Below are 10,940 nucleotides of genomic sequence, written 5' to 3' on the forward strand. Positions count from 1 at the left end.
TCCTGCTGATGTCCAACCTGAGCCCATCCTGGCCCAGCCTGAGGCCATTCCCTCTCCTGCTGTCCCTGTTCCCTGGGAGCAGAGCCTCCCCTGGTTCCCCCCTCCTGTCAGGGATCTGTGCAGAACCACCAGATCCCCCCTGAGCCTCCTTTTCTCCAGCCCTGCTTTTGCCCAGCTCTGGAGTTAAACTTTCCCCTGGTTCCAGGAGAACACATGGTTTTGCTTAAGCTGTGCCGAAGGAATTCCGAGCCGAAAGTCGTGGATGTGGCTCTGCCAAGGTAAAGTAACCTCTGCTGTGAACTTGGACCATCAAAGCTCAGCCCTGTTTGTTTTCCTACGTATGGATTTACCAGCTGCTGCTCTCTGACATTCCCTGAGGTTTTCTTTTTCCCAATCCAGACGTCATTGCTGGGTTTGTCATCCCACATGCAGGGGGCAGCCAGGTATCCCAGGAGGCCTCTCCTCCACCCAGGGATCCAGCAGGGAATCCCAAGTTACTCTTTGCACCAAATTTACTGTGAGGGGAACAGGTACAAGCAGTGTTTTACACACTCAGCCTCACAGAAAGGCTTGCAGAAACCTTAATAGAAGCTGTGGAAAATGCCAGGGGATCCTGGAAGAACTGCTGGGTATTTTATATTCATTTTTCTGAAATGTTTGCTCTGAGAAATTTATTTCCTTTGAGATGTCTGTGCTGGATTAGAGAAAACAAGGGGAAACCTGACTGTAGAAGTGTGTATCTTCTCTTGTGAGACACCTGACTATTCCTTGGGATTAATTTTGTTCTGTTTTGAGAGAAAGCTTCACACAAAGACCACATCCTGGAGCTGTCACAACCACAGCTTGAACCTTGCCATTGGCAGGCGGACATTTGTGTTCCCAAAGTTTGGGATAACTCCCAAAGGCTCCCTGGCTTGCTGTGTGTCCCCTGTCCCTGCCAGGGGATGGTGTCACTTTATCCACACCCACATCCATGGATTGGCCACACTGGATAAGGACAACTGGAAGTTTTTGTGCTGTTTGGGACTCAAACCAACAGTTGCCCACACACCTGACACTGAAAAATTGGGGTTTGAGCCTCGATTATCAGATTTGCACAGCCTGGACAAGAGCTCAGGTGTGGTAGGACGCCCTTGGCAAAGGATGAGGAAGGTTTTATAAAAAGTAATTGTGTTTTACAGAGCTGCCTTGACATAAATGAGGGATTGAGACAATTTTCTTGGCTTGTACAAGTTGCTTCTACCAATGACAATGATTTCACACAGTGTCATTTAGAATTTGGGTCCTACCTGGTGTCTGAGAGAGCAGTGGAATTGATTTAGGCTGAAAACAGAGCCCTCCAAAGCTCAGAAATGCCCCAGTTAAGGTTGTCTGATGGATTTTTGCACCAGAAAATGTATTTTTGTAAATTTTCTCTATATTTTCTTCATCCAGTTTTCTCCACAAGCTGCCACTTTATTTGGATGCACAGGATGAAAAACAGAGCTTGAAAACCTTGCTAAGTCTTTGTAAAGAAAGAGTTTCTCCAGTTCAGAGGTTTTTATAATTTGCCAGGTGTCAAAGAGTTCCTCAGGTGACATCAATGCAGATTCTTGGGTCAAGTTGAGAAAACGGCATTTTGAATGAAATTTGGGAGCTGTTCTCAGTGACCTTTAGAGTGCAAAAAAGGACGTTTGAGATGTGGGTCCCAGCTCTCCCTGCTGATTTCAATGCCTGTTTGTGTCACTCCTGGAGATATTTGAACACATTAAAAACAAGGAGCACGTTCAGGAGCCCCAGGGAAGCATTGGGAGCAGCCTGGCTGAACCCAGCTCCTCACCTGGAAAACCTCAACCTGTGTTCCTGGCACGTGGCTTGTCTTGTTCCAGAGATCCACAGGCAAAAAAAAAAAAAAAAAAAAAATCAAATAATCTGGCAGCAAGCCTGGTATAGCCTCAGGGCCAGAATCCGGGCAAAAGCATTTTCAGGGAGCAGAGCTGGGAAGACGAGTCTCTGGAGGAGCGAGATGTAATTCCCAGCTCCAGGCAGAGCTGCCTTCAGTCTGGCAGAGGCACAGGGGACAATGCCTGTGTTCCTGTTTTCTGAAGGGAGGTTGGAAACTGGGAATGGAGAAAGGAAATTTCTGCTCCCTTTTCTCCCAGGGAGAAATTCCTGGGGAAGAACCAGAAGGGAATCCTACACAAGCCAGTACAAATGAGATAAAAACCCTACAGAATGAGCTAAAAATGAACACAAATACAGCAAAATCTCTGCCCACCAGATCTCCCCACGACACGACCAGGAGCAGAAGGGCTGGTGGCTGCCTTTGTCCCCAGGCTTTCCCTCAGCCCATACCCCTTTGGGTTTGTTTGTTTGGGTGAGTTTCCCTTAATCTGGCAGGGCTCTGGAGCTGCATTGAGCACTGAGGCTGCTCTGGCTCTGGGCTGAGCTCCACAAACACCCAGGGCATGCAGAAGCGGCCGGGCAAAGGCTCAGCCCTCCAAGCTGATGGGTAAAAATAACCTGAGCAGAGTCTGGGAGATGAAAGCACCCACAGCACGTCCCCAAACACAAACCCTTTAATGAGGTCGAGCCACTGGGGCCGGCCCAACAATTTTAGGGGCTCTGGTGGCCAGGGTCCCCATGAATAGAGCACTTGTAGAAGGCCTCCTGTGCCACAAGAGGGGAGGGGAGAACAAGGCTCAATGAAAGCTTTTAGAAAGCTCTGCTTTTCCAGGCCACGTTTAACATTTAAACTGCTGCGAACTTGATACCTCCACGTTCAAACTCCTTTCATGACAGCAGCACACAGAAAAAAAGGAGAAAAACCTGTTTGGCTTGATTTTCAGGTAAACTTAGACTTCTCCAGGAGCTTTTTTTCCTGGCTTTTTATATTAGTGGAAGGCAGGTAATTTAACACATTTTTACAGGCTCGCAGCAGTGTCAGGGCTGCTCATGATGAGAAAGACACTGAGGGGCTGGAGTGTGTCCAGGGGAGGGAATGGAGCTGGGAAGGGTCTGGAGCACCAGGAGCAGCTGAGGGAGCTGGGAAGGGGCTCAGCCTGGAGCAAAGGAGGCTCAGGGGGCACCTTGTGGCTCTGCACAGCTCCTGACAGGAGGGGACAGCCAGGGGGGATCGGGCTCTGCTCCCAGGAACAGGGACAGGAGGAGAGGGAACGGCCTCAGGCTGGGCCAGGGAAGATTTAATTTGGATATTTGGGAAATTTCTTCATGGAATGGGTGGTCAGGTGTTGGAATAGGTTGACCAGGGAATCACCATCCCTGGAAGAGTTCAAAAAATGTGTGGGTGTGTCACTTTGGGACATGGTTTAGCAGCAAAGTGGCAGTTTTAGATTAACAGGTGGACTGGTTGATCTTTTCCAACCTTAGTGATCCCATGATCCTCTGATTCCTGGGGCATTTGGGTTCGTTTGCATGTTTGCATTTGCAAACAGCCTTGTGCTAGAAGCAAACACTCCAGATATTCCCAGTGCCATGGTGGGGTCCTGGCCCTGCCGGGTGTTCCTGTGTCCCCTGGCTGCAGCTGCTGCTCTGAGGCAGCTCATCCTGTGCTAATTAACTGATGGGTAACGAAGCAGGGGAGGCTGTCCTGTGCCAGCCCCTCTCTGTTCCCACTCTGAGGGACTCTGTCCAGCCCAGGTGTCCCTGCACAGGCAGCACAAGCTGTGAGCACCTCTGGAACTCACCCAGGAGCCCAGGTCACGTCCTGCAAACCGTTGGAGCCCACAGAGCTCTGGCAGCCTCCCCAGCTCCCAGGGTTTGTTGGGTGTTGCCATGGAGAGCAGGAGCTCTTCCTGCCTTGCTCCTGGCTGCTTTTCCAGCCACTGTGCCGAGGGCAGGGAGCACAAACCGTGCAGGGAGGCACGGAATGGCTGCAGAGAGAACAGGCTGCGCTGCTGTCCTCAACCAGCAGTGCCATCACCCACCTACAGCCCACAGGTTCCTTTGTGATGATAAATAGCCCTTGGTGGCTTTCCTGGCTTCGTGGTGGGGGTGTCCAGGTGTCTCAGAGCTGCCAGGAGCAGCCTGTGGATGAGCAGGACACACAGGGAAGCCAAGAGGTGCTACCTGACTTCAATTCCATAAATTGCTATTGCCTGAGAAAAAGGGGAAATTCAGGTTGGACGTCAGAAGGAATTTCTCAATGGAAAGGGTGGGCAGGCATTGGAAGGGAATGCCCAGGGGGGTCTGGAGTCCCCATCCCTGGAGGTGTCCAAAGAAGGCCTGGATGTGACACTCAGTGCTCCAGGCTGGTGACAAGGTGGGGATGGGGCACAGCTTGGCCTCAGTGATCCTGGAGAGCTTTTCTAACCTCACAGATTCTGTGAAAGTTGGATTGGGCCCACAATGTCATGTGGTAGCTCAGTAAATTCCTGCTCTCTGGGGCCAGGGGCAGCAGGAGATGTCACCTGCTCGTCCCTGCAAGTGTAGAAGCTCCAGCTTGCACAACAGGCAGTGGAAGGAGAGTAAAACCCTCCCTGCAGAGCTGCCAGGGAGTCCTGCTGGGTTATTTCTGTCCTTGGACATGGTCAGGCAGGAGTTTGGCTCAGGAAGGGCTGGAGCCAGGTGCAGCTGTGACACCACAGGAGCATCCCTAAGCCTGAGGCTGCTGGGGTGGGATTCAGAGCAGCCTGAGGGGCTCTGGCAGGTGCAGCTCTGCAGCCACGTGGGAAATTTGGGAATGGCTGAGGCAGGAGGTGACGGAATGATGCAGGACAACCCTTCCCTGACCTTGCTCCAGTGAAAACCCATCGATCAGGGGTTTAAATCAACCTGCTCTGGTTGAAGATTCCCTGCCCATTGCAGGGAGCTGGAGTGAGATGAGCTGGAAGGTCCCTTCCAAGCCTGGGGACCTGCAGCAGGGTGTGGAGCAGCAGGACACAGCCCTGGCTCCCTCATCCCAGCCTGGGGAGCTCCTGCTGCTCTTGGCAGCTCCCAGGCTCGCCAGGATTTTGGGAAGTGCTGGATCAGCTGTGGGTGGGACTCACCTGTGCTATAAATAGCTGTCCTCTGCCAGAGCAGCCCTTGGGCTCAGAGTCAGCAAAACATTCCAGCACGTGCTCACTCACGCCCAGACCTTGGCAGAAGTTGAGCATCTGCTTATTTTCAAGCCTGCACTTCTAAATTTTGGGGACTGGATGGTGCTGCCATGGGATGGCCAAGCTGGATGTCAGTTCTGATGGGTTTTGTTGACTACCTGGAGCTCCAGGGAACGCTACCTTCAGCTCTAACACTTTAAAATAACAACAAATAGTCTAAAGCTGAATATATGGGAATAAACATTCCCACAAGTCATCTGCTGTTAATTTAAAGTCAAATCAATTCATTTTAATCCAAAAGCAGCAGAGCAGCTTTCAGCCTCTGAAGACCATTGAATATTACACTTGATATCATCAGTAAAAAGGATTGCAGGGCATGTTTTATTTCACCAAGAACACTGAGTGCTTTGCCAAACTCTCTCTCCTGAGGGTCACTGCAAATGTGTTCTCCTGCTTTTCATGCAATGTGGTTGTGCAACTCTTTAACTATTCCTGCAATTTTAGCTGGGAGGCTTCTATAATGCAAACGTATCTTGGTCTCACAGATTTATCTCCCCCTTAATAAATGAATTATGAACAACCTTCCTTTCTGGGCCTGAAGGGGCTCCAGGAGAGCTGGAGAGGGACTTTCCCTGGAGGGACAGGACATGGGGGAATGATTTTGGGATGAAGAAAGTGAGATTTAAGTTGGATATTGGGAAAAAAATCTTGGTTGTGCGGATGGAGAGACCCTGGCACAGAGCAGCTGTGGCTGCCCCTGGATCCCTGGGAGTGTCCAAGGCCAGGCTGGATGGGGCTTGGAGCAACCTGGGATAATGGAAGTTGTCCCTGTGCATGGCAGGGGGTTTGAAATGGATAATCTTTCAGGTCACTCCACATTCCATTCCATGATTCCATAACCTCACATGTGCCATGCTGCCACAGGAGATTTTTACCTGACACATGGGAACCAATCTCTTCCCAGCAGAGAAGGTGCAAAGTGAGGAGCTCACCTAAATCCCTTGGGCAAGTTGGGCTGTGCCAGGCCTATGTTAAATTAAATCAGGAAACAGCAAATGGACATTGCTTGCATTAGACCTTCATTTACCTTTTCTTCTGCCTCACTCGGAGGAAAGACCTCGGTGGGAAGCAGGAACATTGGGCAGCTGCCTCTGAGCCCTGGGTGTCTTTGCCATCTTTGATTCCCTGCAGTTGCTCGGCGTGAGTTCATTTATCTCCTTAAAGGAGGAATTCCTATTTTCACAGGGTGATTAGCAGGCTGATGGAAACATGGAGAGAGCAGAAACCCAAATATTTAGGCAGAGCCATAAAGCACTTCCCAGATCCGGCCCCGCAGCTGCAGCAAACGCTGCTGGTTTTCGGGTGACACATTTGTCCTAAGGGATAAATTGCTGGAATAGCTTGAAGGGAGCACTGGGCAGGGCAGAGCTGCACTGACAGCCACCAATGGGGTGTTCTGGCCTCACTGAGCTGTTCCCAGTCAGTTGTTGTTGTCCTGGTGTTGGGTCCCTGTAGGAATGACGGGTGTGGTGGAGCTGTGCCAGAACACAGCAGCTTGGCTGGGACAAGGGACAGCCCTCTGGGGACAGAGAGCTCTCCGATTTTGGGTGGCTGTAGGTGTCCCCCATGGATGTACTTCAGGGCTGAGGATGATTCCATACATCTTCCTCTGGCACATGGATGTTCAGCAGAGCAGGTGCCAGCCCCGGCTCACGCACTCCGGATTTGATAAAGATCCACAGTGTTGCTGCTGAAAACTCTGAATCAGTCGAGTCCTGCTTGATTTTTCCCTCCCTTTCAGACTTCCCAGCTAATAATGGGCACATGGAAGTGATTAACAGAGCCTCGTGTGGCTGTTCCTTGTTGTTTGTGCTCCCTCAACGTGAGCTTTATCTCCCAGCACGAGGGGGACGTGTTTGGCACGTTGGACCCACCAGCTTTGCCAGCTGCAGGGACAGCACCAGCTCCTCCCCGTGCCCCTGGAGCAGGAAATTTCAGATTTTCTCCTGGTGATAAATGTGTGGCTTTAATAACCAAGATAAGCTCAGTCTTTGCCTGCTCTGTGCAGTTTTTGTGTTGCTTCTCCTTTGCTGAGCAATGCCTGAGGTGGGTTTCATCTTGAGCATATTCTTGTGACCCTCCATGTCCTGCCATCCATCAGCAAGTCCTGGTGGATTCATGTCAAATGGCAAAATTGAGGATAGAGGGGTAGAATCAATGAAAATGTTAGAAAAACTTTGCATGTCCGTTAAGAAATCTCATTTTCTTTGACACACATTTACTAGAAAGTTGGAGCTCGGCTCCACGTTCTGTCCAGCTGGCAGCCAGTTCACAAAGTCATCCAGAAATTGTTTGGAAACCCTGTTATTGACAACAGCAACCATTAACACACCCAATGAGCTAAAACATGAGGCACATATGGGTGAAAATAAATGCAGGGCATGTGTCTGTTTTGTGGAAATTAAAGGAAATTAGGAATCATGGAATCACAGAATGGTTTGGGTTGGAAAGGAACTTGAAGCTCATGTTGTTCCACCCCCTGCCATGGGCAGGGACAGCTTCTACTATCCCAGGTTACTCCAAGCCCTGTCCAGTCTGGCCTCGTAAGACTGAAAATATGGAATTTTGAAGATGGTGAGGAATCCTGCCAGGAGCTTGGGTGGATCTCACACAGTTTCAGATCTTTGTTAAGTTCTGCCAACCAACATTGATTTTTTTTTCCTTTTCTACCTTCTTTTGACCCAACTTACTCCAAACCCTTCTCAGCTGAAGAACAGCCCCCTGGAAGGGCTGCTGGCATGGCTGGATTTTCTTGGGCTTGTTTGCATAACTTTGGATGTGCTTTTTAGGTCTGGAGTGCTTGTTTAGATCTTTGTTTGAATAATACTTGGAGTGTTGATCCATGACGTGGTTTCCTACAGCCTCCAAAGAGGTACAAGATAATAAAAAAGATATTGTTGGGTTTAGGGGTTTCTTTAATTAGTTCTTTAATTTATATCTTTAACTCAGTGCTGCCAAAGCCACCACTAAACTGTGTCCCCAAGTTCCACACGTCTTCTAAACACACAAAGAGCATTTTGTGGCGATTATAACTTAAATTATTTGGTTTCTCTTTCTTTGTGGCTGGAAGTCTGGGAGTTTTTGGGCATTTCCTAAATCCATTAATTTATGGGAAAAGCACCACTGAGTGATTGGGAGCTGGGGAAAATCCTCTCAATGTGAAAAGCCAAACCTAAATGCAGAGACTGAAGCAAATGTTCATATGCTGGCAAAACAAAATTATTCTGTTTTCCTTTCTTATTCATGCATTTCTGGGAAAGAAGTGGGGAATTGTCAGTTAATAATCCATAAAAATGGTGGCAGAGATTAAATCACAGAGTACCCAGGGCCATCACATCCATCCTCTCTCCCTGTTCTGGGCTTTCCACCTTGGAGTGGTGGAAACTCCTCATTTCCACCCCCATTTCCATCCTTATTTCCACTCCCATTTCCTTGGAGTTCAACCAAGCACAGCTTCATCTCCTGGGAATGTTGTGGGGGTTCTCCCTCCAGGGATGCACCTGCTAAGAAGCACCAGGAAATCTGGTAGGACCCCATAGTATGGGAAGGAGAGGTGACTCAGCTTCTCAGCACAAAAGGGGGACACACGTTGTACAAAGAGACACACAGGTGTGTGGGGACTACTGGGATCTCCCCACCAAAAACCTCTTTTCCTGTCTGTTGGACCACAAAACCCAGGCAGAAGAAACACCTGGTGCTCCAGGGGCTGTTTTTCAGGTTGATAAAACAGGAAAGGAGCAGTTGTACCATGAAGACAACACAGCCAGCAGCACCCAGGTCAGCACACACCTCTTCAGTTCCACTCCTTGTGTAAAATCAGCCTTAAAATGGGCTGAAGTTGTACTTTTGTTTAGAAATAATAAATGGCAGAGAAATGCACTCACCAGAGAGCTCTGGTCTGATCTTTGGGCTCTTCCACGTGGTCTGCCCTCATCCACAAAGTACAGGAGCTGATGCCTTTGGAATATTCCCTTAGGATTGCCTGGAGTGCTCTTGTCCAAGGCAAACCCCTGGCTCATTTGCTGGGCCAGCAATGAGCCACAAAGATCCTTTCCATTAATAAAAAAATCCCAATTCTATATCAGCATAAGGTTTAGTCCCTCTTCTTGTTTTGAGTGACTCTTTGACTGTTTGGAAGGAAGTGATCAGGTATTCTGGAAATTCAATTAATTCCCTGGGTCACAGGGTAGTCCTAAGACAAGGAGTTAAACTTGTTTCCTTTTCCCTTGTTTTTAAGCTCATTTTCATTGTGTCCAGAGCATAGCTGAGATAAGCTCTGCAGTAAACACACATCAGGACCACATTCTGCAAGGAAACATATTTTTGTCCTTTTTTTCCCCTTAAACCAGGGCTTCAACTGGATCCTTGTCTAATTCTCAAGGTCATTGTTAAATATTTTAAATACTTGGTGACATGCCAAACTATTTTCATTGCCTGAAGTTTTCTCCTTGGAGAATGCTTGCAGACAAGGAAATGTGTCATCTTCAGCAGTTGTGTCAAAGAGAAACCTGCCTTGACAAGCATTTTTGTGACTCAGGAACTTGTTTTATTTATATTGAGTAGGGCTCAATATTTATATTATATAAAGTTTTATTTACATTGAGTAGGACCAAGTGTCTTGGCATGTATTTAATCACCAGCAGCAGTATTTAATTTAATTTAATTTAATGTATTTAATCTCTGCAGCAGGACTGTGGTTATTATAGGTTTTATTTATTAGGGGAAAATGGTCTTATTGCTGTGCTTTGTATTAAATCTGGGCTGAAACCATCATGAGGCTTTATATGGGCCTGGATGAAGCAGGGGAAGGCCTGATAGCCCCTCCTGCTGCAGGCACATTCCCTCTGCAGGAACATCCACAGTCTTGCCTTTGGGAAGGCAAATGGGATTAATTGAGAGAAAAGTGGATTTTTCCTTTCTTCACATCCAGTTGTGGGAAATAATTTTGCAGCGAAAGCCTCTCCCAGGCAGGGCAAGAGCTCCTTGGTGGTTTGGGTCAGGCCTTAACCTACACTGGAATAATAATGCCTGAGCAAGCTTGGGTCTTGTCACAGCTTGGTTTTATCTTTTCTCAAGTTTATTCTGGGAAAAAAAAGAATTAAGATCTTTCTGTGACACTCTTACACCATCACTTTCCTTGAGGAAGGAGCTGAAGGAGCTTAAATGAGACTGGAGTTTGCCGCAGGCCTGTGCTCCTGACTGAGTATGGAGATTGATCAAAAATGCCCAAAGGATGAATTTATGGTTGGTCTGATTGGGAATTCTGATTTGCTCAGAGGAAGGAGCAAACAGAACTTTCCAAAGCTTCATTATGAACAGGTAGCACATTTGTGTTCCTTTTGTGAAAGCAAGGGAGAATTATCAGTCAGAAAAAAAATGAACTTGACTAAAACCAGTCATTTTTATTTCCCTCCAAGCCCTAATTTTGATTTCTGGAGGTGATTTACAGTGAAACCCCAAAGTCTCTGGAAGCACTGGGCCTTATTCCTGTTACAGGGCTGGCCTGGGCTTCATTCCCCTTGGTTTTTCCATGAACAAAGCTGGTCAGGCCTGGCACAGCTGTGCATGTGGCACTTGGGGACATGGGGCAGGGCTGGTTTGGCAGCACTGAGGGAATGGTTGGACTTCATTGTCTCAGAGGGCTTTTCCAGCTTAAATGATTCCCTGAGCCTGGGCTGGGTTTAGAGGGCAACGTGCCCCATCCTAATGGGCCACTGGCTGTGGGGACAATGTGGGGACAATTTTCTCCCAAGCGTGGACATTTCTGGCTGAGTCTGTGACAGTGAGAAGAGCACTGAGCAGAGAAAGGCAGGACATGGTGTGGGTCTGACATCTGCCACT

The sequence above is a fragment of the Geospiza fortis genome, unplaced genomic scaffold (assembly GCF_000277835.1).
Source record: "Geospiza fortis unplaced genomic scaffold, GeoFor_1.0 scaffold29, whole genome shotgun sequence".
Lineage (NCBI taxonomy): Eukaryota > Metazoa > Chordata > Aves > Passeriformes > Thraupidae > Geospiza > Geospiza fortis.